General features: G+C 50.4%; 1 protein-coding gene and 1 pseudogene across 5 annotated transcripts in view; one reads left to right on the forward strand and one right to left on the reverse strand.

Annotated features, from left to right (window-relative positions):
• Positions 1 to 27320, forward strand: part of LOC146757669 (uncharacterized) — a 321308-nt gene that overhangs the window by 185189 nt on the left and 108799 nt on the right. The gene's annotated exons all lie outside the window — the stretch shown is intronic.
• Positions 5769 to 10539, reverse strand: LOC146757674 (uncharacterized; annotated as a pseudogene).

Raw genomic sequence — 27320 nt, forward strand, 5'->3', positions numbered from 1 at the left:
CGAGGTCACACGGGGATCCTCTGTAAAATAAAACAAGACCCCAACTTGCCTTTTGGGGGCTTTGTTAATATGGTTAAAATGAGGGAATAATTGAGCAAGTGTTAATTCTATATTCCTTTTCCCGGGCACCCTTAGCCTTCCAAGTGTATTTATTAAGAGGTTCCACTAAGGTTAGGGACACTGGCCTCAGGATAGCTGGGTGAGTCGACACAGGCTGGCCAGGGAGAGAAGTGTTTCCCTGGTTTATCAGCAACTGGATGGTGACTCACAGGGGCAAATGGCAAGGGTGGTGGGTGAGGCCTTGGGACAGAAGATGTTAAATCGAGGATCTTCTCCTTTTGTTGTAAGCTTTCTAATACATCCACCCTTCACTGCCCTCCCCCGCCTCCTGCCTACCTTGCGCTGGAGGGGGGCGAATGCATCAGCTTTTCTTGAGCTTTTTGAGCTTTTGTTCTGGCCACCAGTTAACTGATTTCTCTAACCTGACTGTGGGTAATCCACCCATCAAATCTCGGGGAACGCCCTCTTGACAGCCCAGTGTCCAGAGACAATTACATTTATGATCAATATTTTGCCTACCTGTACTTACTGGCAATGACTGCCAGTGAGACCCTTTCCAGCCCCATTGAGCTTTGGGCTGGGTGGCCCAGGGGCAAGGCTGACTGCTGCAAGCCTCACTCCCCTTGGCTCACACTTACTGGTGGAAGAAATCACCAGCCCGTATTTTCTGCCACAGTTAATTAACTCTTGGGCAACCTCCCCCCATGTCCATACTTTGTATCCTGACTGCAGATGGTTGGATGTTACAGTTCCTTCTAACGCTGCCCAGGTTCTTTCTCCCTGGGACACAGCCTGTATCTTCCATTGCAGTTGTATGCCTACGGGTTTCAGAGATTCTGGAAGCCCCCTGATTAAAAGAGTCGTCGTCTCAGGATACACAGGCATCATCACAGTTGATTGACGGTGTGGCTGCAGCTTTCTATCGTGCATCATTTGGAGACGGCCAGCCATTTGAATGCTTTGTACTACCTGAACAACAGCAACATCAGGCAGTATGGCTTTGTCTGCAGTTCATCACCTGCCTCATCTCTTCAACCACAGCAGAGTCTCACAGGAATGTCAGAAGCAGCCACACTCCTCTCGAGGTTCTCTGATCAAATCAGGAACAAACATTGCTACGATGAGCAAACTGCTGTCTACCAAGGTGATGTCAACATCTCCCTTTCCCACCCTTCCCTTCTATGCACAGAAAGCAGCAAGCTGCTGCCCATCAGAGGGCTTGTTTTGCCATCAGAAGGTGACTGCAGTCATCTGAAGGCTTTGTTGGTTGTCGGAGGGCTCCACTGACTCCACTGGTTGTCAGAGATGTTCATTGAACATCACAAGGCTCCATTAATCAAGGAGGTCATCAGAGGGCTTCATTGGTCATCAGGAGATTAGAGGTGTCCGTGGGAGGGGATATGCGAACTTTGCTTTGGATAATGGGGTTGGGGTATCGATGCAAGAGGCCTAAAGCAGACCCAAAGGAGGGCCAAGTGGCTGCAGTAAGAGAGCAGCTAAAAGGAGGGTGATGTGGTCACACTGTGTCCAAGCAGAGGTGGATCAAAGTGTAACAGGTTTGGGAGGAATTGTATGGAGGAGCAGAGAGAGAGCAGAGGGAGGGTACTGGGGCTGCTTGGCAGCGTGAGGAGCTCCATCCTTTAGGACTTTGGAGCAGGTGATGTGAGAGAGGGTGGGGAAGGCCACAGGGGTGCAGGACATGGTGTGCATGGCATGGAGCTGGGGAAGCCTCCCAGCACTTTGATGTGGCCACAGCCAGGCAGGGACAGATCCCAGCAGTCCCTGCTGAGCATGAGAACAAGGACACAGACACACAGCGTGTAGCTTTGCTGAGGGATTTATTGATCATCATGGGATGTCACTGATCATCAGGGTCTTCACTGGGCATCAGAGGATGTCAGAGGGCAGCACTGGCAAGGAGGAGCCTTGTCCCTGCAGGGTTTGTCCCCAGGGACTCAGGGCAGGAGAAGGACTGGCAGCAGCCAAGAGACCCGGGGCAGGACGTGGGTCCCCTGGGGACGGAAGCCACAGCCCCTGTCCCAGCTGCATGGTGACTCTGGGCCATCCATAGGGCACTCTGAGCCTGCCCCCTCCAGATCCGTTCCTCTGCACGACCCCATAGAGCGCAAGGGAAGGGCTGGAGGTGACAGTGCCCAGGTCCTGCTGGAACAGGCCACGGACAGTCCCCTCCATGCCATCAATTAATTCCCAGCCCCTGATGCCCGGTCCTCAGGGCTGCGGAGGCACCCAGGGTCCCCCAAGTGCCCTGTGGTGCAGGGACCCATTGTGAGCACTAGAACAACGTGGCCAAGTCACGGTCCTGTAACCTGCTCAGCCCCAACTGCCCCCCATTGCCTCCTTCCCCTGCCCATTGCTCGCCAATATCAGGAGGGTGCCCAACAGCAGCCTTAAGGCCCGAATGGTGCCCCAAGGACCAGGGAACTGAGAGAACAGCAACACATCCCAGCCCCATCCTCGCCCCAGGGTCACCCCTCAACTCACAGCTCCAGGAGAGGGAGAAAGCAGAGATGGGTCAGCACTGCCAGGTGGGGCAGGCAGCAGTGCCAGCATCATAATGGGCAGCTGGCCGTGATGTCACCGCGTTGCCGTGGTGCCGTTTGTGACACGGCCACCCGGGAGGGGGGTGAAGGCAGAGCACCGAGGAGGGTCCTGCATCCTGAAGGAGCATCTGGTACAGAGCAGACGCATCTGAAGGATGAGCTCCAGCATGGCCGGTGCCAAGAAGGAGCAACCCAGAATGAGCAAGAACGGCCCCAGGGTGGGCCATGCCTCTGGACAAACATGTAGTAATACTGAAGGTACACGGACCCACAGCCACCACGGGAGCGGTGCTGCAGCCAGTCTTGGGATGGAGATGACACTTTCCATCTGCCACCTCCCTCCTGCCCAGCAGTGGGAGAGGGGTGCCGGGAAGCGGCAGATGCAGAGTGTGACCTGCTTTTCCTTTCATCTGCAGAGCGAGTTGCCGTCTGGGATGCGGTGGCCGCCTTCGTACACAAGCAGCTCCTGGTGCACAAGGTGCGTTTCTTGGCTGCCAGGTTCCTCCTCGCCCTGTCCGGCTCAGCCTGGACTTCCTCTGCGTCTTCCCCTGCACACACGGCAGGAAGCTCACCCCACGTTTCCCCGCTGAGCTGCGTTTGAGAGGGAGGGAGAGGGGAAGGAGAGGGCTGTGCAGCCCCAAAGCCGTCCCCGCTGCCCTGGCTTGTGCCTCTGAACAGCAGGAGGGGGCTCCTGAGCTCTGCCCCCGCACAGGACCACCTCCAGCTCTTCCTCCAGCCAGCCCATAATGCGTCCACCCTTTCTTCCTCCTCCACTCGCAGGGGGTCTGGATTCCCACCTTCGGCTCCTTTGACATCATCTCCAGGGAGATCAGGATGCAGGACAGGACCGTGACCCTGTGCTGGCCCGTGTTTCACCTGGCCAGCAACCTCATAGCTGTGCACCACCTCAAGTCCTGCAGGGGGTCCCTGCCAGGTAGGAGGGGGGATTAAACCCTTGCTGGCTTCATGGACAGGGCAAACAGGGCCACCACATCCCTTCTCAGAAGCACACCTCCCCCTTGCAGGAGCCCATCCAAACGCGGGGCCGTTATGGATGATGTCCCTTAGTTCTAGGGAAGCAGCTGTGGAACAGCAACCGTATCATCAACCCCGTCCCTGGTATTTTCTCAGTCGACAGGAAGGTGGAGCCCCTGCAGTGCAGCCAGGTGGCTGCAGATGCCTCTGTGAGCTGGCAGACAGTGCGGAAGTGCATCCAAAGCACCGTATCGCTGCTCTCCAGCTGCCTGCGGAATGGGGAGTACGTGGCCGTGGTCCTGAAGGACGTCGGAGTGCTCCTCATTGACGGGCTGACCTTCCAAATGAAGTTCTATCATGACTTCCTCGAGAAGCTGTCAGGGAAAGCGAACTTCAGGAGAGCCGTTCGCATGGTGAGCCATAGGTTTCTCCGTGGTCCGGGCAGTCCTGTGAGCCTTGATGAGCTCACACATGGCCCACTAGGACCTGGGCCTGAGCCGTGATCTGAGCCGTGCAGGTGCTGCGGTGCTGGCAGCTCTCCCTGCCTCGGGCTCCTCGTGTTCCCTGTGCCTCAGCTGTGACCAAGATGTCCCACAACCTCCCTGTTCCTCCCCTGCAGGCCCCTTCGCTGCTGGACATGGGGGTGTCCCGTGTGACACCGGTGGCTTCCCTGGTGTTCTCAAAATGCCTTGTGGTCTTACCCAAGTGAGTATTTTTCTGCTGCTTGATGCAGCTGCTCAGCTCTCATTCCGTAGCGCTTGTGCCTCGTGTCCATCAGTGTCCTGCCCAGGAGGATGTGCCAGAGAATCACAGAACGATTGGAGCAGGCAGGAACCCTAAAAGGGCACCCGGTCCCACTGCCCTGCGGGGAACAGGGACACCTACCTCCAAATGAGGTTGCTCTGAGCCTGGTCCAGCCAGGCCTTGAATGCCTGTCCGGGCACCCAGCACCTCTCTGGGCAAGACATCCCAGTGCCTCACCACCCTCCAGCTAAAACCTTCTTCCTCCCATCCAAAGCCAGTCTTCCCTCTTTCCGCCTGAAACTGTTTCCCCTCCTCCTATCCCAAGTGACCCTGCTAACGGCTTTAGAAAGCCTTCATGCAGCATGAAAACGTGCTTGCGAGCAGGCAAGCAGAGAGAGCAGCAAGGATTGCTGTTGCACTGCGTCACACCGCTCACTGCCTTCTCCTCGCTTACAGGTTCCAAATGGAGTTAGTCTCCAAACTGCCGCCCATGCGATGCCGCAAGTCCTCCGGGAGCTTGTTTGGGGCACAGAAGTCAACAGAAGAAGAGACTTTGCCACCTCTTACTGGGAACAAGAAAGGTAAAGTGGCTTCCAGCTCCTTTCCACAGCATGAGCAACCAACTGGAGGTGGGCAGTCCCTTGCTGACCATCAGCCCAGGGCTCTCACTTGCAGCATACCATCCTGCCGGCACAGCACGGCCTCTTCCCCTTAGGTTATGGTTGGCCTATCCAAAAGGAAGGTGCTGGGTGTGACGTACCCCCATCCCTGGCTATGGCAGGAGGATGTGGGGATCTCAGGCCTTGCCCTCCCCCACTGCAGGGACAGGGACCTCAAAAGTCACCCTGCCGCCTTCTTGTCACCAGCCAGCTCCTCTTTCCCAAAGCCAGCGTCCCTCATGCAGCCCAAAACAGAGCTGAACTGCAGAGAGGAGGAGTGGGGACAGAGATGGTTTCAGGGCGGGTTCTGGGAAAGAGGTCTGAGTTGAGTGCTGCTTGTGAGCGAGCCAAAGGCTTGACGGCGAATCTCCTCTTCCTTCCCTACTGCAGTGAGATTTGATAACACTCCAACATACATCAGGCGCCTCAGCACTGCAAGTCTTGATAGAGAGCAGTTTCAAAAAGTAAAGAACAGACTGCGGAGGGAGAGCATTGCCAACAGGTGAGGCTGGAGGCTGTGGTCTGGGATGTGCATGGGGGTGACCCAACAAGAGCCCATTCCCTAACTCCAAAGGGTCGCTGCTTGTTTGTGGCCTCCCGGGAGTGCCGGGATGGGGATGTCAGGAGCCCCCCAGTTCACAGGGCTGGCCCCTCTCCACATCACCAGAGAGCCCCGGGGCAACCGGTCAGCTGTCTGTGGGGAAGGCTGCATTACAGCCCAGGCTCCTGGCTCAGGCTTGAGGGATGTGGCTTCAAAGCCATCAGCCACTCAGGCGGACCCCTCCCGCTCTGTCCTTTCAGTGTTCTGCCACCCATCTGGGCAGTGCCCGTAGCCCCAGAGCAGCCGATGAGCTGCCAGCTGCAGGGCCTAGAGGGAACAGAGAGCCAAGAAAACCTGGCCCGAACAAGACGTGTCAAGTTCCTCGATGAAGAAGGAGGAGCAGAGGAAGCCCAGCGTGAGGCCTCATGCAGCCAAGAGCAACCATCTTGCTCAAGGGCCTCATCCAGCCTATCCTTAGAGTCCCCAGACAAACCAAACATGCTGGCGCTTCGGGCATGCGACTCAGTGAGACTTCTCAGGAAGAGGGTTAAGAAGATCAGGGAGGCACAGGAGCAACCAAAGGAAATGGCAGCAGCACCTTCTTGTGGTGAGACCAGCCGTCCCAAGGAGTCCACCCCCAACAGATCTGTATTGCTGCCACCCATAAGGGAAAAAAAGGGGTCTCCCACTGAAAAGATGGCAGCAGAAACATCTCGTGGCGAGCCCAGCCTGCCCGAGGAGCCGCCCGTTGTCAGATCTGAGTTCCTGCCAGCCATAAAGGAAGGAACGGGGTCTCCCAGGGGTCAGTCTCCAAAGACCAAAGACCCACCCCGCAGGAAGGGCACACACTACCCACGCTGATGCGGGCGTGGGCTGTCCAGGACAGTCAGAGCTCCACTGGAGGCTGCGAAACAGCTGCTGAGTTCCATCTGTGCCACTGAGACCCATTTGTGTCATTCCTGCATGCCACCTCCCTGAAGAAAAGCAAAGGAACAAGGAGAGAGAGCGAGGACTCTTCCAAGACCCCTTGCCTCTTTAGGAGCAAAACCCTATAGCTGGAAGTGTTTGAGGCAAGGGATAAAAAATGTCATGGCTTAGTAATATTGCTATTCTATAGCAATATTATTGCTACATCTATATTATTATATATCTATATCTATTATATCTATCTATTAATATATATGTAATATATAACTATATCTATTATACATCTATATTCTATTATCTACAGAATATTGTATTCTCTTGCTATTCTACATCACAACATCATACTTAATATAAACATCTAAATACAAATAAACAATCATAAAAACACAATATGCACACTGGTCTGTATACATATATATACACAGAGTTACCGATTGCACTGCCCTAGCATCAAATTCCCTTGTGGTATACACTGAACATCCCCCCTACCCCTCACCTCACCCTAACCCTAACCCTCACCCTAACCCTCACCCTCACCCTAACCCTCACCCTAACCCTAACCCTATCCCTATACCTATCCCTATCCCTATCCCTATCCCTATCCCTATCCCTATCCCTATCCCTATCCCTATCCCTATCCCTATCCCTATCCCTATCCCTAACCCTTACCCTACACTATTCCTAACCTCTCCCTTGTTCTGCCTTTCCAAGCCCCTGGACTGGCCTATTGCCTTTTGGCCTGGCAGGGCACTTGGCAGGCTGGAATTTGGCCGTGGAGGGCTTCCTTTGCACTGTGTTATGGAAAAGGGACGGGAAGGGAAGGAATTGAGGGGAGAAAATGGGAGAGGAAGTGTTGGAAGTAACCACGAGAGAGAAGTCTCATGCTATTATGGTCAACAATCCTCGTTTATTAGGTGTTACAGCATCTCATTTATACAATCAGTAATAAGTTCATGCATATTGCAAAAGTTAAGCTCAGGATTGGTGAATTAGACATTACTTCATCTGACCTTTGTGGTTAGCTTTATAGTTACTTTTCTTCACAGCTATGTCCATACATTGCTACACATCTTGCTTTTCCCTTAGGCCGTCCTTGCCTCTAGATACATATTCTGTCTTTAGCTACATATCCTGTCTTTCACATCCTGATTTCTCCTCAGCTGCTGCCTCCAGTCACGTACCTTCTCTTACAATTTAACTAGTGGTGTTTCATCATGTCCTTTCTCATGAAGCCATTCTGCATAAACACTCTCCACAAGGAAGGAAGGGAAGGGATGGTGTGGGAAGGTGTGGGAAGGTGTGGAAGGGAAGGGAAGGGAAGGGAAGGGAAGGGAAGGGAAGGGAAGGGAAGGGAAGGGAAGGGAAGGGAAGGGAAGGGAAGGGAAGGGAAGGGAAGGGAAGGGAAGGGAAGGGAAGGGAAGGGAAGGGAAGGGAAGGGAAGGGAAGGAAGGGGGATCCAGTATGTTCAGTGGGGAGTCGGGAAGATTGTGAGCCTGAAGTACTCAGCCAATGAGGAACCGGGGCAGAAGGAGATCAGCGTGGAGTAACACGGCCTAAAAGATGCAACGCTGCTTTCTGCATGCTCTCCTGCTTGCAGGGGACCTGCCATTGCAATTGCCAATCAAAGCTGCTTGATCACAGATAGCATCCTGGTCAGTGATCTGGGTGTTTCTTCACTGGGCACCAGAGGGCAGAACTAGTAATCAGAGCCCCATTATCTGACTCAGTTCTTTCTGGGGTGCCACGCAGCCACAGGACTTTTTTCTTGAGACCTAATATGGTGTTTAGAGGGCAGTACTGCATGATGGGGTACTGCATATGTTTCAAGCTGCCCAGTGGTTGCCTCCACCATGGTAAGCATATAATGATCTGGACAGGCTGGATGGCTGGGTTGAACTCATTGGGATGAGGTTCAACAAGACCAAGAGCCGGGTCCAGCACTTTGGCCACAGCATCCCCAGGCAAAGCTTCAGGCGTGGGGCAGAGCGGCTGGAAGGCTGTGTAGAGGAACTGGACCTGGGGGCATTGATCGATGCTCAGCTGAACTTGAGCCAGTGATGTGCCCAGCAAGCCAAGAAGCCCAACAGCATCCTGGCTTGTATCAGAAACAGCATTGGCAGCAGGAACGGGGCCGTGATTGTCCCCTTGTACTCAGATCTGGTGAGGCTGCACCTCCCAGATGTGTCCACTTTTGGACCCCTCACTGCAAGGAAGACATCACAACCCTGGAGTGTGTCCAGAGAAAATGACTGCGGTCATCTGAAGGCTTTGTTGGTTGTCGGAGGGCTCCACTGACTCCACTGGTTGTCAGAGATGTTCATTGAACATCACAAGGCTCCATTAATCAAGGAGGGGAGTCACTGGTCATCAGAGGGCTTCATTGGTCATCAGGAGATTAGAGGTGTCCGTGGGAGGGGTTATGCGAACTTTGCTTTGGATAATGGGGTTGGGGTATCGATGCAAGAGGCCTAAAGCAGACCCAAAGGAGGGCCAAGTGGCTGCAGTAAGAGAGCAGCTAAAAGGAGGGTGATGTGGTCACACTGTGTCCAAGCAGAGGTGGATCAAAGTGTAACAGGTTTGGGAGGAATTGTATGGAGGAGCAGAGAGAGAGCAGAGGGAGGGTACTGGGGCTGCTTGGCAGCGTGAGGAGCTCCATCCTTTAGGACTTTGGAGCAGGTGATGTGAGAGAGGGTGGGGAAGGCCACAGGGGTGCAGGACATGGTGTGCATGGCATGGAGCTGGGGAAGCCTCCCAGCACTTTGATGTGGCCACAGCCAGGCAGGGACAGATCCCAGCCGGACGGCTCCGGCCCGCAGCGGCTGCAGCGGCGCTGCCGTGAAGGGCGGCCCCGGCTGCGGCAGCGCCGCTGTCTGAGGTGAGAGCCGGGCGGCCTCGAGCCGGCTGTCAACGGCTGCTCCCGCCTGCTGCGGCTCAGCCAATCGGAGCCGGCGGCGCTGCCGTTGACCAATGAGAGGCCGGGCGAGGGGCGTCGCGTGGCCCCTGGTTGGAGGCGGGTGGGCAGGGGGCGGGGCGGAGCGGCGGTGGGGGAGGGGTTTAGGGGTGCGCGCTATTCTAGCAAGAAATGGGATGGGATGGGATGTGGGATTGGGATGAGGGATTGGGATTGGCAGGTGAGAGGTGGGGTTGGGAATGAGATTTGGAACGTCGGGTTGGGATTGTTGGCTGTGGGATTGCGAAAATTGGGATTGGGGTGCGAGGATATGAAAAGGAGATCAGAAAATGGGACGTGTATGGGATGGACTCCAGAAATGGATATGGGATCGACATGGGAAGAATATGGGATGGATATGGGATGGGGTATGGATATGGGATGGGGTTGGGATTACAACTGGATAAATATATGGAATGGACGTGGGATGGACGTGGGAATACGGATTTGGAATGGATATAGATACGGGGTACAGGATGGGGATAGGATGTGGGGACACAGACACAGGATGGGTTTGAGATGGCTATGGGGCTGATATGATGGATATGGGATGGGCTATGGATACACAACAGGATATGGGATGGGATAAAGTCATGAGATGTGGACATAGGATGGCTGATCAGATGGGGCTGTAGTGGTTATGGGGCCATAGGGGCTACAGGATCAGGATGCTGCAGTGACCTCTGTCCCCAAATTTCCCTCCCGCTGTGACACATGGAGTCCCACAACTATTCCTCTTTCCTTTATTCACATATGGGGGGGCCGGGGGGGGGGGGGGCATCCCCAATCTGCCGTTATCAAGAAAGAAATCTTAATAAGAAAAGTAAGGGTTGTCACCCCCACCCCATGGGAACAATGGTGGTCTGTGGGGGTGGACACAGATGAGGTGCCCTGAGGAGTGTCCCCAACTTTGGGCTGTGACACCACAGGGGTGACACAGGTATCCCCGACTTCATGGTGTGACACTGAGGGGGTGTCCTCAACCCTGGCGTGTGGTGTGGGTATGTCACCAACTCTGGCATGCGACACTCTGAGAGTAACATGGGGATGTCCCCAGCTATGGGGGTGAGGCACCGTGATGCCGTATCCCCATTTGCCCCGGGAAGTCCTCGAGCTGGTCATGGTGTTCCCAGCTTCAGTGCAGTGTCCCCAGGGGGGACCTTTTGTCCCCTCTGCATGATGGTGACACCCAACGCTGGCTGCCAAAAGTGACACCCAATGACGATGACACTGCATCACAGAACCTGCAGCAGCTCCAAGTTTGTGCTACATGTCCTACGGTCACTCCAAGCTCTGGGACAGGTCCTGCTGTCACTCCACCCCTCATAATGAGCTCTGCAGTCACTCCTGCTACAGGTCCTCTAGCTGTTCCAAGTACTGCAATAAGAAAATGAAACAAATGCCTATCAAGGGAGGTGCAATATGCCAGGATGTACAGCCCTGTGGTTGCTCCAACCCCTCCAATGAGCCAAGTGGCTGCTCCAACTTCAGTCACAGGTCCTGCGGTGATTCCAGCTCTAGCAATGAGTTCTGCAGTTGCTCCAACTCCTGCAACAGCCCAACAGCCACTCCAGTTCCTACAGTGAACCTTGAGGCTGTTAAAACCCCTGCCACATGTCCTGGACTTGCAAACAGATATGCATATGTATTAGCATCTTTGCATGTATTTTTACATCTGCATACGTTATATATATGTGAGAATATACCGTAAGTAAGCATGTGTTTATATATAGAGATATAGATCTATGTCATAATCATAAGCATAACCCTTTTCTTTTTCTCTGTCTTAGTAAATAGCTTTAACCCAACAAATTCTAAACCACAGCACTGCCGAGTCCCTTACAGATCTCCTTGGGACTCTTGAAAGGAATGAGGAATAGAAGATTAGGGAGCTCTTTCTTTCTTCTCATTTCCTAATCACATCACAGCCTCCTGGATATTTTCCTCTTTACTCCAGCTGCTCTTCGAGACCCCAGCACCAGCCTCTGTGCACTTCAGTTTGTCTCAGAGAAATCAGCCTGTTTACAGGACAAGTGAACTGTTAATGTCTGCAGAAAACAACTATAACTTAAGCTGACTGTATCCATTTCGGTAGGTGAGGCTGAAAGCACAACCTGTGTGACTGTTCACAAAACAAGCGACTTACTGAAGAAATATTTGGGAGTCTCAGAGCTGTGTTGAAAGTTGACCACCCCTTTTAGATTTCTGCCTCCAATCCTTATTCCTTCCCTAAGAACAGGAAATGGAAAATCCCTGCCTTGGCTCTCCTCTTGCAAAGCACCCTTACAACATTCAGTTGTGCAGTGGAGCTGTGATCCCCCTGCCCCAGGCAGCAGCTGTGGCAGCACAAGCCCTGCCGGGGGGCTCCTTCCCCCCACACGTCTCCCCGCAGCGCCCTGGGCAGCTTCCCGAGCAGGATGACTGCTGACCCTGGCAGGCGGCAGAGTAAGATGTATTTTTCACCAGTGGACAGACTGATTCCAGAAGCATGGCTTTGAGTTGCAGTATCAAACTCTATAACCCAGAATTAGGTTATAAAGCAGGAATACGTTTATTAGGCACTGAATGCAAAGGGGATCACACTTCTCTTGCACACCAGAAAACAGAAGTGTTACCCATTTGAAAGCCAAGCTGATACATATTCAACAGATTTCCTGGAATTCATCTACATATTCATTATTTTCCAGGAAATCACTTACATTCTGCCCCTCCCTCCAGCACATGGGCTGTTTGTAGCTGGGTTCTTCCTCCGGAGGTTGTGGGGATGAAGTCAGACGTCTTCCTTGCAAAGGCTCAAAGTCTTCCTCACTCCGTCCTTTTTACCCCATCATGTTTGATTGAACTAGTCTGTTTCTGGACGGCTTCTTGGGCTATGTTCCTTTTAGTATGCAGGATGTTCTTCCCTTATCATAACTGCACATCCTACTTGGTTATGGGCCCACATACCTGACTTTTAACTTTGAGATTTACTCTTTTACTCTATCAGTTTACTAACAGATCGTGGTTGCCTAGCAGAAGTGCAAATGCCTCATCTGGAAATCTCTCTGTGCGGAGCGCTGCGGGGCACTGGGAGGCAGAGCGAGTCCGGTCCCGATGGGTTGCGGCATTGCGGGCAGTGCCCGCATGCACCAGGGCGCGGACACAGGTGGGGCGTAGTGGTGGTTGGTGCCTGCGTGCACCAGGGTCGGTCACATATGCGAGACATATGGGTCATGGGTACTTGGTGTGTGCGTCTGTTCTGTGTACCTGGGCTGTGAATATCCAGAACGTAGGGGGTGGTCCCCTGTGGCACTAGTTTTGATGATGAAACTGTCCAGCATTACATCAAGGAGATCTGTGATCTGTTCAAGACTTCCCCATATTTTGGCCTGAATAGAAGGATACATCTGCATTTCATTTATTGTCGTCGTTATAGGCTTAGCAAGGATAGCAGTGACTCGCTGGCGCTGTGCATTGTCATTGTGTTTGCTGAATCAGACCAGACTGGACAGCCAGGGAGTCGTATACTCCAGACAAAGACGTTTCAATTCAAGACTAGATTTGTTAAATCCTGAAATACACTCTTTCAAGCACTCTAGGGTAAGACCTCTACAGTGCCTGTCCTTGCTTCTTTCACTTCTGCTCAACCATGTGGCATCTAATTTCTGGAAAGAGTTGGCCACTTTGACTTCCCACCAGGAGAATGGCGTGATATGCCTGGCCTTATCATCTGTAGGGGACTCTTTCTCACCCTGCTCGTTTGGGGTTCAGCTCCCTGGCTCCTTTTATCACAAGGTTATCCATTTAGCTGACCATGGGAAGCCAGTTGATGTTATCCTTGATGATTTCAGTAGAGCTTTTGAAACTGTTTCTGACTGCACCCTTCTGGGCAGAATGTCCTGCATACGGATAGACAGAAACAGAATGTGGTGGTTGAGCAGTTGGCCAATAGGTGAGGTCCAAATGATTAGAGTCAACAGGTTCCATTGGGCTGGTAGATGGTCACTGTCAGGGTTCCCCAGGGCTCCATTTTAGGGCTGCTTCTCTTTCATGTTTTTGCGGATGACTTGCATGCAGGACTAGAAGATGTTCTGAGCAAGTTTGCTGCTGATACCAGATGAGGAGGTGCTGTTGCTTCCACTGAGGGTGGAGAGGACTTGCAGAGATATGTGGACAAGTCAGAGAACTGGGTACCAGTTGGTACTAAGCACCAAGTGCAGAAAGTATAACAAGTGCCTGATTGTGCACCTGGGTAGGGGCAACCCTGGACATACACACTGACTGGATATGGGACACTGGAGAGCGGTCTGACTGAATAGGATTGGGGGTCCTGGTCAACATCAGATTGAACATGAGTCAACAGTGAGCCCAAGCAGCCAGGAAGGCCAATGGTCCCCTGGAGTGCATCAAGCAAGGTATTGCCAGCTTAGTGAGTGTCACGGGTTACCTAGATTTACCTTTGCCCGTGACAGGGGGCAGCCGCCCTGTAGGGCCCCCAGCCCAGAGAAGAAGGGAAAGGGGAATGGGAAAAAGAACAGCGGCAGCAATCTAAGGAGGAAAATTTATTTTACTAAATATGATATCGGAATACAAGATAACACAATATAATACAATATGATTGAGGCTAATAAATCAAACAAAACAGAGAGAGAGAGAGAGTCCCCAGAAAACCGAGAGGCCTACTGTGAACTCTAGGTGACATGACTGGAATGCTTCCCACTCCCCGAGAGTCCAAGAGAGAGAGAAAACTCCAGCCTGGGAGCGAGATTATATACGTCCTCCTCCCGTGACTTATCTCTGACCGCGACGTCAGATGTGCCACGGACATCCTACAAAAATGACCAAGGCGAGGAGGGATGCTGCCAAGCACAGTAGTTAGTGTAGGAATAGAATGTGTTTCCTGCTTTAGAGATGGAAAAGGAGGAATTAGCTATCAAAAAGGGAAGATCCACAAAGAGAAGCAGAGATTGATTCTCAGGGCCTGATTTCTACTCATGGGTGGAAGTGATGTTTATCATGGATAAGTTGTTTACTGGACAAGAAAGAGGCACGATTAGGTGGGCAGCTATGCAAGAGTAGGAATGGAACACAGAAGGAAGGTTGGGCCCTGGGGAGAGGTGGAGAGAGGAAGGATCCCGAGGATAAACTGTACTGGTTGCTGTCTCTGTCTTTGTGACTGTTAAATTTCACACTTGTGAAAGTGCTATCTAAGAAGCTGTTACGGTACAAGGGGTGTCTAAGAAATATCTAGAAGACCCCCTGGGCTGTGTTTTGGCTCACTGAAGAGTCTTTGCTGGCGAGCCAGGGGGAATACGGAGTAAGAAACCAGGATCATAAATGAAGTTCTGGGACCAGTTTTTATAATTAAGTATCCTAATTGTGAGACCAAGTGCTGGGTGTTAGTGGGAAGTGAAGAAAGGTATTGCTTGATTATTGATGGTACAATGGAAGTGTAATGGTGTCATGGTTTTGTAATTTTGCTATCAGTATTCCACATCATAACATCATGTAAAGTATGGATACTTCTATTGAATGTGCAGTCCACAGAAGAAGACTACATATCCCAGAGAACAACAGGGTTAATGATAAGTCACGGGACCAGGACGCTGTATAATCTCGTTCCCAGGCTGGAGTGCCCTCCTTCTTCTCTCGAACTTCTCGGAGAGTGGGAAGCGTTCCAGCTGTGTCGCCTAGAGTTCACAGTAGGCCTCTCGGTTTTCGGGGACTCTCTCTCTCTGTTTCGTTCAATTTGTTAGCCTCAATTATATTATATTGTGTTATCTTGTATTTCGGTATCATATTTAGTAAAATAAGTTTTTCCTCCTTAGATTGTCGCTGTTTTATCCCACTCCCTTTTTCCCCCTCCTTTCCGGGCCCCGGGAGGGGGGCCCACGGGGTGGCTTCCCCTGTCACGGGCATAGGTAAATCTAAGTAACCCGTGACAGATTTTTGGTGGAGAATGCGGGCATAGAGCTTTTTAGCTTTTAGAACAACTCTCTCTTTACTCTTAAAGAGCTTCGTTAGGGGAGTGTTATCTTTTCGTAGCTGCTCACTGAGAACGTGACCTTGAAATACCAGACAAATTGTCAACATTAAGGGCTGCTGTACATTCTCAGCACTGCTATCTAACTTTTGTGTAGAAAACAAAGGGATTTCTTTCTCCCTTAGAGCAAAGCTAGCTAGCTCTGACTTTTACAGAGCCTGCCAGCTATGAATCCACTCTTCATCCCAGTTGCTCTGTTTAAGGGATTGAAAGCAATTATGATCTTCTTAAAGTATTGGTCAACTATTAACACCATAATTTGGTGTTGTGGAATTGTGCAGGTATATAGCCTAATAAGGTGGATACTGATGGAGACACCTGCCTGGTACTTTTATGAGATGTGGTATGGTCAGAATTTTGGCACCTACATCCCAGATGGAATTGTGAATCTTACAAACACTTGCATCCCAGATGGAATTGCGAATCTTACAAGTACTTGCATCCCAGATGGAACAGGCAATTTTACAAACACCACCATGTTTAATTCATTGTACAGGCTAAAAAAACCCTTTTTATTTAGGTTGTACTCTCAGATTTCCACACGCCTTTCAATAACTGAGATAGGGTTCATACTTGCATCCATGTTATCACTATTAATGAATGCATATATGTTCCTATGCATTCGTTCTATGCGGAAGTCTCCTCCAGAACCAGAGAATGATGACTGGCAGGGAATATGGAAAGGTTTAGGAAAAGTCTTAGAAGCATGGGGACCCGCAGTGTCATGGGATTTCACTCTTGAACACCTAAGGGACCCTAAGAAATTAAGTGAGTATTTGGGTCAGAGATCTAAGGAGGTAAACCTTATGTGGGGTTTGGCTTATGCATACCGTGCTTTGTATCATACTATTCTGGAGAGAGAGAGTTTCCGATCTGAGATTCAAGCCCAAGTTAATTCTGATCAGTCACAGGAGGCATCAGTAGCAATATCAGTTGCCCCTGTGGAAGGCAAGAAATGGAAACGGGTGTCCACGCGTCTAGAACGAAAAGAAGGAGAAGCACAGGGGGGGGCTGCAGAAGACCCAGGTGCCGGGCATGGAGCAGTACCGAAAAAAGCAAAGGCAAAAACCAAGAGGCATGAAGAAGAGACTGATGATGAGGAGGAAATCACCTATTGTCGACCTCTGAAGCTGACTGAAATCCAAGGCTCAAGAAAGGAGTTCACACGGCGTCAAGATGAAGGTATCCTTGCTTGGTTGCTTCGCTGCTGGGACAACGGGGCCAACAGCTTGTCTCTAGATGGTAATGAAGCTCGCCAACTAGGAAACATTGCCCAAGATGCAGGTATCGACAGAGGGATTAGCAGATGTTCGGATGGAGCTGCCACTCTCTGGTTGCGGCTGTTAGAAGCCGTGAGAGAAAGGTACCCCTATAAGGATGCTTTGAAGCCTAAATTTGATAGTTGGAATACCGTCCAAAAAGGTATTCAGCGCCTGAGGGAATTGGCCATGGCGAAAATGTTGTACAGCCCTGATCCAAGCGAACTTGACCCTGAGAGAGTGAGGGCCGATCCTGACATGTGGCAGAAAATCACAAGTACAGCACCAGAGAGAATGGCACAGTCATTGGTAACAGGTTCTAAAGGGTTCGTGGACAGATGGCCCCGAGTTGTTGAGCTGATTATAATGCTTCAAACCACCGATCAGCAGCTCCCTCAACTGCATGCCGCAGTTTCTGCCATCTCACGGCTAGAAAACCGAGTAGATGAAATGTGCAAGAAATTGTTTCCATCAACTAATCGTAATGATGATCCCGTAATAGTATCAGAAACAACTGATGAAGGTCAATCCTCGTACGGGCCACCAGGTCTAATGAAGGATCTGATCAAACTAGTCCAGTCCTACTCCTCACCTGCATCATCAAAAGTCTCAGCTGTTAAACGCACACGCTTCCCAGCTCGAGCAAAGAACAACAGTACGATTGCACCGCGTGTTTCCATGTGGCGCTACCTACGTGACCGTGGAGAAGACATGAGGAAGTGGCATGATCAGCCCACTTCTGCACTACGAGCACGGGTGAAAGAACTACTAGACATACCAACCACCAGTGGAGTTGCTCCAGTCATCACAGGTAACCAATAGAGGGGCCCTGCCCTCAGTCAGGGGAGGGAAAGGGATAATAGAGTTTATTGGACTGTGTGGATTCGATGGCCTGGCACATCGGAACCACAGGAATATAAGGCGCTGGTGGATACCGGTGCACAGTGCACCCTAATGCCCTCCAGTCATGAAGGGACAGAATCAATCCATATTTCTGGAGTGACTGGGGGCTCTCAAGAATTGACTGTGCTGGAGGCTGAAATAAGCCTCACTGGCAAAGACTGGCAAAAACATCCTATTGTGACTGGCCCAGGGGCTCCATGTATACTGGGTATTGATTACCTCAGAAGGGGGCATTTCAAGGATCCTAAGGGGTATCGATGGGCCTTTGGGATAGCTGCTGTAGATATGGACAACATTAAGCAGCTGTCTGTTTTGCCTGGCCTGTCAGAGGACCCGTCTGTTGTGGGGCTGCTACGAGTAAAAGAGCAGCAGGTACCAATTGCTACAAAGACAGTGCACAGACGGCAGTATCGCACCAACAGGGATTCCTTGCTCCCCATTAATGATTTGATTCGCCAGTTGGAGAATCAGGGAGTGATCAGTAAAACTCACTCACCTTTTAACAGTCCCATATGGCCAGTGCGTAAAGCCAGTGGAGAATGGAGGCTGACAGTAGACTACCGTGGCCTGAATGAGGTCACACCCCCATTGAGTGCTGCTGTGCCGGACATGTTGGAACTCCAGTACGAGCTGGAGTCAAAAGCAGCCAAATGGTATGCCACCATTGACATTGCCAATGCCTTCTTCTCTATTCCTTTGGCTGCAGAATGTAAGCCACAGTTTGCCTTCACCTGGAGGGGCATTCAGTATACTTGGAACCGTTTGCCCCAGGGGTGGAAACACAGCCCAACCATTTGCCATGGGTTGGTCCAAACTGTACTGGAACAAGGTGGTGCTCCTGAACACCTGCAGTACATTGATGACATTGTTGTGTGGGGTGATACAGCAGAAGAGGTTTTCACAAAAGGAGAGCAGATCATCCAAATTCTTCTACAAGCCGGCTTTGCTATTAAGCGAAGCAAAGTAAAAGGACCTGCCCAGGAAATTCAGTTCTTAGGTATAAAGTGGCAGGATGGACGTCGTCACATCCCAACAGATGTGATCGACAAAATCACTGCCATGTCTCCACCAACTAGCAAGAAAGAGACACAATCTTTCCTGGGTGCAGTAGGCTTTTGGAGGATGCACATTCCAAACTACAGCCTCATTGTAAGCCCCCTTTATCAGGTGACGCGGAAGAAGAACGATTTTGCATGGGGCCCTGAGCAGCAGCAGGCTTTTGAACAGATTAAACAAGAGATAGCCCGAGCTGTAGCTCTGGGGCCAGTACGGACTGGACAGGATGTAAAGAACATCCTCTATACTGCTGCTGGAGAGAAAGGCCCCACTTGGAGTTTGTGGCAAAGAGCCTCAGGAGAGACCCGAGGCCGACCCCTGGGATTCTGGAGTCGATCATATAAGGGGTCTGAAGAGTGCTACACTCCAACTGAGAAGGAGATCTTAGCCGCATATGAGGGGGTTCGGGCAGCTTCCGAAGTAGTCGGGACTGAAACGCAGCTCCTTTTGGCACCTCGACTGCCAGTGCTGAACTGGATGTTCAAAGGACAGGTTCCCTCCACTCATCATGCTACCGATGTCACCTGGAGCAAGTGGATTACGCTGATTACACAGCGAGCGCGAATGGGAAAACTCAATCGTCCAGGAATCCTAGAGGTAATCATGGACTGGCCTGAAGATAAAAGGTTTGGAACATCACCAGCAGAAGAGGTATCACGTGCTAAAGAGGCCCCACCATACAACGAATTACCAGAAAATGAAAAGAAATATGCCCTATTCACAGACGGATCATGTCGCATTGTAGGGAAGCATCGCAAATGGAAAGCTGCTGTGTGGAGCCCCACACGACAGGTTGCAGAGGCCACCGAAGGTAAGGGAGAATCAAGTCAGTTTGCAGAGGTAAAAGCTGTCCAGCTGGCCTTAGATGTTGCTGAACGGGAGAGGTGGCCAATGCTGTATCTTTATACTGACTCATGGATGGTGGCAAATGCCTTATGGGGGTGGTTACAGAGGTGGGAACAAAACAACTGGCAACGGAAGGGTAAATCTGTTTGGGCCGCTGAATTATGGAAGGACATTGCTGCCCGAACAAAGAATATGGTTGTAAAGGTGCGTCATGTGGATGCACATGTGCCCAAAAGTCGGGCTACTGAAGAACAACAAAACAACCATCAGGTAGATAAAGCTGCCAAAATTGAGGTGGCTCAAATTGACTTGGACTGGCAGAATAAGGGTGAATTATTTCTAGCTCGATGGGCTCATGAGACCTCAGGTCATCAAGGAAGAGACGCGACATATAAGTGGGCCAGAGACCGAGGGGTGGACTTAACCATGGACGCTATTGCGCAGATTATTCATGATTGTGAAACATGTGCCATAATTAAACAAGCCAAAAGGATGAAACCTCTCTGGGAGGAAGGGCGGTGGCAAAAGTATAAATATGGGGAGGCGTGGCAGGTTGATTATATCACCTTGCCACGATCTCGCAGTGGTAAGTGTTATGTACTCACCATGGTAGAGGCAACCACTGGGTGGCTTGAAACATACGCAGTACCCCATGCAACTGCTCGAAACACCATATTAGGTCTTGAGAAACAAGTCCTGTGGCGACATGGCACCCCAGAAAGAATTGAATCTGATAATGGGACACATTTTAAAAATTCCCTTATAAATACTTGGGCCAAAGATCATGGCATTGAGTGGATTTATCATATTCCCTACCATGCACCAGCTTCTGGTAAAATTGAACGATATAATGGGTTGTTGAAAACTATGTTGAAAGCAATGGGTGGCGGAACATTTAAGCACTGGGAGAAGAATCTGGCAGAAGCCACTTGGTTGGTGAATACTAGAGGATCTGTCAATCGTGATGGTCCTAGTCAATCTAGCCCCCTACACACTGTAGAAGGAGATAAGGTCCCTGTTGTACATGTAAAGAACATGTTGGGAAAAGCTGTTTGGGTCCTTCCAGCTTCTGGAAAGGGCAAACCTATCCGTGGAACTGTCTTTGCCCAGGGACCTGGGTGCACTTGGTGGGTAATGCAGAAGGATGGGGATGTTCAATGTGTACCACAAGGGAATTTGATGCTGGGGGAGTGCAGTCAATAATTTTATGTATTTATATGTATATATGTTTGCATGTGTAGTGTATTTTAGTTATTATAGTTGTACATTTAGTTATGTTACATGTAATTCTACTGTTTAGCTATCATAATTTTACATACGTGTATATATATGTATATATATATTTACCATGATGTAATAATGTAGAATAAGGGGTGGAATGTCATGGTTTTGTAATTTTGCTATCAGTATTCCACATCATAACATCATGTAAAGTATGGATACTTCTATTGAATGTGCAGTCCACAGAAGAAGACTACATATCCCAGAGAACAACAGGGTTAATGATAAGTCACGGGACCAGGACGCTGTATAATCTCGTTCCCAGGCTGGAGTGCCCTCCTTCTTCTCTCGAACTTCTCGGAGAGTGGGAAGCGTTCCAGCTGTGTCGCCTAGAGTTCACAGTAGGCCTCTCGGTTTTCGGGGACTCTCTCTCTCTGTTTCGTTCAATTTGTTAGCCTCAATTATATTATATTGTGTTATCTTGTATTTCGGTATCATATTTAGTAAAATAAGTTTTTCCTCCTTAGATTGTCGCTGTTTTATCCCACTCCCTTTTTCCCCCTCCTTTCCGGGCCCCGGGAGGGGGGCCCACGGGGTGGCTTCCCCTGTCACGGGCATAGGTAAATCTAAGTAACCCGTGACAAATGGAGGTACCAAAAGTGAATAGTGGAATTGTGGAGGAAAAAAAAAACACACACACACACACACACACACACAAAAAAAAAAAAAAAAAAAAAAAACAAAAACGGCAAAAGGGGTAAGGAAAAGCGGTGAGTCAGAAATATAATATCTTTCTAAGTCTGTGATCTGCTCTAGCCAAAGTAGATGCTGCGGGCATGAGAACACATCCTCTGCACTGTGCCCCCCGCCCCTCCCCCCAAACCTCAGAATCAGCACTCTCTAAGAGGGGGAGAGAGTAAGAGAGAGAGAGCGAGCTGTGGGCCAGAGACTCTTATAGAAAACAAAGTGTTACCTGCGAAGGAGAAAAGACAGGGACATTGGAAGCGAGAATAGTCTTTCCTCCTCGGTTACCTGAAAGAAAGAGAGAAGACAAATTCTGGTCCTGAAAGAATTAGAAGGGTTATAAAGGAGTGTGAAAAAGAGGGTAAGAATCCACTGAAGGCTGCACACGTTCAGCTCAACATAGCAACCTATGTTTGCTGACCAATAGCAATTAGCACATTAGTTTAAGAACCAATTTATTAGTTTAGCAAAAGGAATCCACAAGCTACAGTTGTAAAACTGCCCATTTCAGCTTTACTGGGTGAAGAGTCTTGTTTTTCCTCAATAATTTTACACTTGGTGATTTTGCCTCACAATAAGGACTGCATTCGCAACAGAATTCTTGTGTCTTTTGCCTCAAAACGGGACACGGGCATTTTCCTCACGTTCCACATGCATTGTTTTTAGAAAGTGGCACCCCCTGGCCTAACAAGCAATGGAAATCTTGCAAACCGGGGAAGAGCGGATGGAAGTGAGTCAGAGGTTTCAGTGATGAAGCTGATGGTGAACAAATGGGGAAGAAGTAGGTGGGCGCTCGACCACCCTGGATACCACTGAGCACACCCGGAGCTTTGCCCTCCCCCCTAAGCCCCCCCACACCTCACCAGGAGATCCCCGAGGGCTCTCCGTTCCCCCCCGGCTTCTTTGCCCCCCACCGCCCCCGAGGCCCACTCAGGCTTCAGGCCCTGCGTGTACAGGCCGCGTTGCCATGGCGACAGCGCGCCTTCCCCCCTCTCTGCGCGCACTCGAAACTGCCACCACGGCGACAGCGCATGCGTGACGACGTCGGCATAGCAACAGCGCGTCAGCGCGCCTGCGCCTGTGCTCGTTGCCCGAGCGGCGCCAGCCGTGCCGTCATCACCCCGCGCCCCGAGGAAGAGGCGGCCGTGCCGAAGTCGAGCTGCTCTCCGCACTGCTGCAGCGCCGCCGGGCAACCCCGGGGCTCCGAGCGCCGCCTCCGCTTCTGCAAGTGGCTGTTCTGGGGGAGGCCTGAAGGGGTCCCCTCCGCGGGCGCCGCGAGCCGCCCTGCGTTGGCCCCGCGGGGCCTCTGTGGCACTCAGGGCTTCTGTTGGACGGCGGTATGTTCCCTGTGCCTCCTCCCCTCCCAGGGGTACCTCGTTGCCCCACCCCACGCCCCCATTCTGACCCCTAGGCTCCCCTATCTGTGCCCCCCCCGCCCCCGTCCTCCCGTCCCCGTTTCTGACCCCTACAATACACTGTCGTCCCCCATGAGTCTTTGTTTTGTGACTTACTTAGAGAGAAAGAGGCGTCGTTATTTGAGAGAACGGGCCGTGGTGGAGATGTTACACGACCCCACGTTTATTCCTCAGAATTCTGATCCAAATTCCAGTCCAAACCAAGGCCATGATCCTGAGAGAGTCAGGCGTACACCAAGTATGTGGCATATGTGCACAAGGTCTGCACCAGGTGAGTATGGCGGTACATGAGCAGCAACGTCTGGCAGAGGGCAAAGAAGACCCCTTTGAATGAAATGATTACTAAGCTTCATGACTTTGAGCTACGTTTAACCCCTCTACGTGCTTATGTTTCAGCCCCTGTGAAAGTAACTGAAAGACTGGATAGAGTAGAGAGTAATCAGGAAGGTAGGATGGAGGAACTGTCTGCTGTGCTTCATCGTGATGAGCCCTGTGAACCCGTGGTGAGATGGGACACAGCTGATGAGGATCAGGATGATCAAAACAGCCTGCTGGAGGGGCTGATCAAACTGGTTTCCTCCCAGCCTGCATCATCCAGTGTCTCAGCTGTTAAGACGTCCTCCTGGCTTGCGGAATCAAACTCTATAATCCAGAGATGGTGTCATGGTTTTGTAATTTTGTAATTTTGCTATCAGTATTCCACATCATAACATCATGTCAAGTATGGATACTTCTGTTGAATGTGCAGTCCACAGAAGAAGACTACATATCCCAGAGAACAACAGGAGTAACAATAAGTCACGGGATCAGGACTCTATATAATCTCGTTCCCAGGCTGGAGTGCCCTCCTTCTTCTCTCGAACTTCTCGGAGAGTGGGAAGCGTTCCAGCCGTGTCGCCTAGAGTTCACAGTAGGCCTCTCGGTTTTCGGAGACTCTCTCTCTCTCTGTTTCGTTCGATTTTGTTAGCCTTAATTATATTATATTGTGTTATCTTGTATTTCGATATCATATTTAGTAAAATAAGTTTTTCCTCCTTAGATTGTCGCTGTTTTATCCCACTCCCCTTTTCCCCCTCCTTTCCAGGCCCCGGGGGGGGGGGCGTGGGGTGGCTTCCCCTGTCACGGGCATAGGTAAATCTAAGTAACCCGTGACAGATTTTTTGGTGGAGGATGCGGGCATAGAGCTTTTTAGCTTTTAGAACAACTCTCTCTTTGCTCTTAAAGAGCTTCGTTACGGGAGTGTTGGGAGTGTTATCTTTCCGTAGCTGCTCACGGAGAACGTGACCTTGAAATACCAGACAAATTGTCAACATTAAGGGCTGCTGCACATTCTCAGCATTGCTATCTAACTTTTGTGTAGAAAACAAAGGGATTTCTTTCTCCCTTAGAGCAAAGCTAGCTAGCTCTGACTTTTACAGAGCCTGCCAGCTATGAATCCACTCTTCATCCCAGTTGCTCTGTTTAAGGGATTGAAAGCAATTATGATCTTCTTAAAGTATTGGTCAACTATTAACACCATAATTTGGTGTTGTGGAATTGTGCAGATATATAGCCTAATAAGGTGGATACTGATGGAGACACCTGCCTGGTACTTTTACGAGATGTGGTATGGTCAGAATTTTGGCATCTACACCTCAGATGGAATTGTGAATCTTACAAACACTTGCATCCCAGATGGAACAGGCAATTTTACAAATACTTGCATCCCAGATGGAACAGGCAATTTTACAAACACCACCATGTTTAATTCATTGTACAGGCTAAAAAAACCCTTTTTATTTAGGTTGTACTCTCAGATTTCCACACGCTTTTCAATAACTGAGATAGGGTTCATACTTGCATTCATGTTATCACTATCAATGCATGCATATATGTTCCTATGCATTCGTTCTATGCGGAAGTCTCCTCCAGAACCAGAGAATGATGACTGGCAGGGAATATGGAAAGGTTTAGGAAAAGTCTTAGAAGCATGGGGACCCGCAGTGTCATGGGATTTCACTCTTGAACACCTAAGGGACCCTAAGAAATTAAGTGAGTATTTGGGTCAGAGATCTAAGGAGGTAAACCTTATGTGGGGTTTGGCTTATGCATACCGTGCTTTGTATCATACTATTCTGGAGAGAGAGAGTTTCCGATCTGAGATTCAAGCCCAAGTTAATTCTGATCAGTCACAGGAGGCATCAGTAGCAATATCAGTTGCCCCTGTGGAAGGCAAGAAATGGAAACGGGTGTCCATGCGTCTAGAACGAAAAGAAGGAGAAGCACAGGGGGGGGCAGCAGAAGACCCAGGTGCCGGGCATGGAGCAGTACCGAAAAAAGCAAAGGCAAAAACCAAGAGGCATGAAGAAGAGACTGATGATGAGGAGGAAATCACCTATTGTCGACCTCTGAAGCTGACTGAAATCCAAGGCTCAAGAAAGGAGTTCACACGGCGTCAAGATGAAGGTATCCTTGCTTGGTTGCTTCGCTGCTGGGACAACGGGGCCAACAGCTTGTCTCTAGATGGTAATGAAGCTCGCCAACTAGGAAGCATTGCCCAAGATGCAGGTATCGACAGAGGGATTAGCAGATGTTCGGATGGAGCTGCCACTCTCTGGTTGCGGCTGTTAGAAGCCGTGAGAGAAAGGTACCCCTATAAGGATGCTTTGAAGCCTAAATTTGATAGTTGGAATACCGTCCAAAAAGGTATTCAGCGCCTGAGGGAATTGGCCATGGCGAAAATGTTGTACAGCCCTGATCCAAGCGAACTTGACCCTGAGAGAGTGAGGGCCGATCCTGACATGTGGCAGAAAATCACAAGTACAGCACCAGAGAGAATTGCACAGTCATTGGTATCAGGATCTAAAGGATTCGTGGACAGATGGCCCCGAGTTGTTGAGCTGATTATAATGCTTCAAACCATCGATCAGCAGCTCCCCCAACTGCATGCCGCAGTTTCTGCCATCTCACGGCTAGAAAACCGAGTAGATGAAATGTGCAAGAAATTGTTTCCATCAACTAATTGTAATGATCCTGTAATAGTATCAGAAACAACTGATGAAGGTCAATCCTCGTACGGGCCACCAGGTCTAATGAAGGATCTGATCAAACTAGTCCAGTCCTACTCCCCACCTGCATCATCAAAAGTCTCAGCTGTTAAACGCACACGCTTCCCAGCTCGAGCAAAGAACAACAGTATGATTGCACCGCGTGTTTCCATGTGGCTCTACCTACGTGACCGTGGAGAAGACATGAGGAAGTGGCATGATCAGCCTACTTCTGCACTACGAGCACGGGTGAAAGAACTGCTAGACATACCAACCACCAGTGGAGTTGCTCCAGTCATCACAGGTAACCAATAGAGGGGCCCTGCCCTCAGTCAGGGGAGGGAAAGGGATAATAGAGTTTATTGGACTGTGTGGATTCGATGGCCTGGCACATCAGAACCACAGGAATATAAGGCGCTGGTGGATACCGGTGCACAGTGCACCCTAATGCCCTCCAGTCATGAAGGGACAGAATCAATCCATATTTCTGGAGTGACTGGGGGCTCTCAAGAATTGACTGTGCTGGAGGCTGAAATAAGCCTCACTGGCAAAGACTGGCAAAAACATCCTATTGTGACTGGCCCAGGGGCTCCATGTATACTGGGTATTGATTACCTCAGAAGGGGGCATTTCAAGGATCCTAAGGGGTATCGATGGGCCTTTGGGATAGCTGCTGTAGACATGGACAACATTAAGCAGCTGTCTGTTTTGCCTGGCCTGTCAGAGGACCCGTCTGTTGTGGGGCTGCTACGAGTAAAAGAGCAGCAGGTACCGGTTGCTACAAAGACAGTGCACAGACGGCAGTATCGTACCAACAGGGATTCCTTGCTCCCCATTCATGATTTGATTCGCCAGTTGGAGAATCAGGGAGTGATCAGTAAAACTCACTCACCTTTTAACAGTCCCATATGGCCAGTGCGTAAAGCCAGTGGAGAATGGAGGCTGACAGTAGACTACCGTGGCCTGAATGAGGTCACACCCCCATTGAGCGCTGCTGTGCCGGACATGTTGGAACTCCAGTACGAGCTGGAGTCAAAAGCAGCCAAATGGTATGCCACCATTGACATTGCCAATGCCTTCTTTTCTATTCCTTTGGCCGCAGAATGCAAGCCACAGTTTGCCTTCACCTGGAGGGGCATTTAGTATACTTGGAACCGTTTGCCCCAGGGGTGGAAACACAGCCCAACCATTTGCCATGGGTTGGTCCAAACTGTACTGGAACAGGGTGGTGCTCCTGAACACCTGCAGTACATTGATGACATTGTTGTGTGGGGCGATACAGCAGAAGAAGTTTTCACAAAAGGAGAGCAGATAATCCGGATTCTTCTACAAGCTGGCTTTGCTATTAAGCGAAGCAAAGTAAAAGGACCTGCCCAGGAAATTCAGTTCTTAGGTATAAAGTGGCAGGATG

Source organism: Coturnix japonica, chromosome 20 (genome assembly GCF_054131305.1).
Source record: "Coturnix japonica strain WE chromosome 20, WE-NBRP24, whole genome shotgun sequence".
Classification (NCBI taxonomy): domain Eukaryota; kingdom Metazoa; phylum Chordata; class Aves; order Galliformes; family Phasianidae; genus Coturnix; species Coturnix japonica.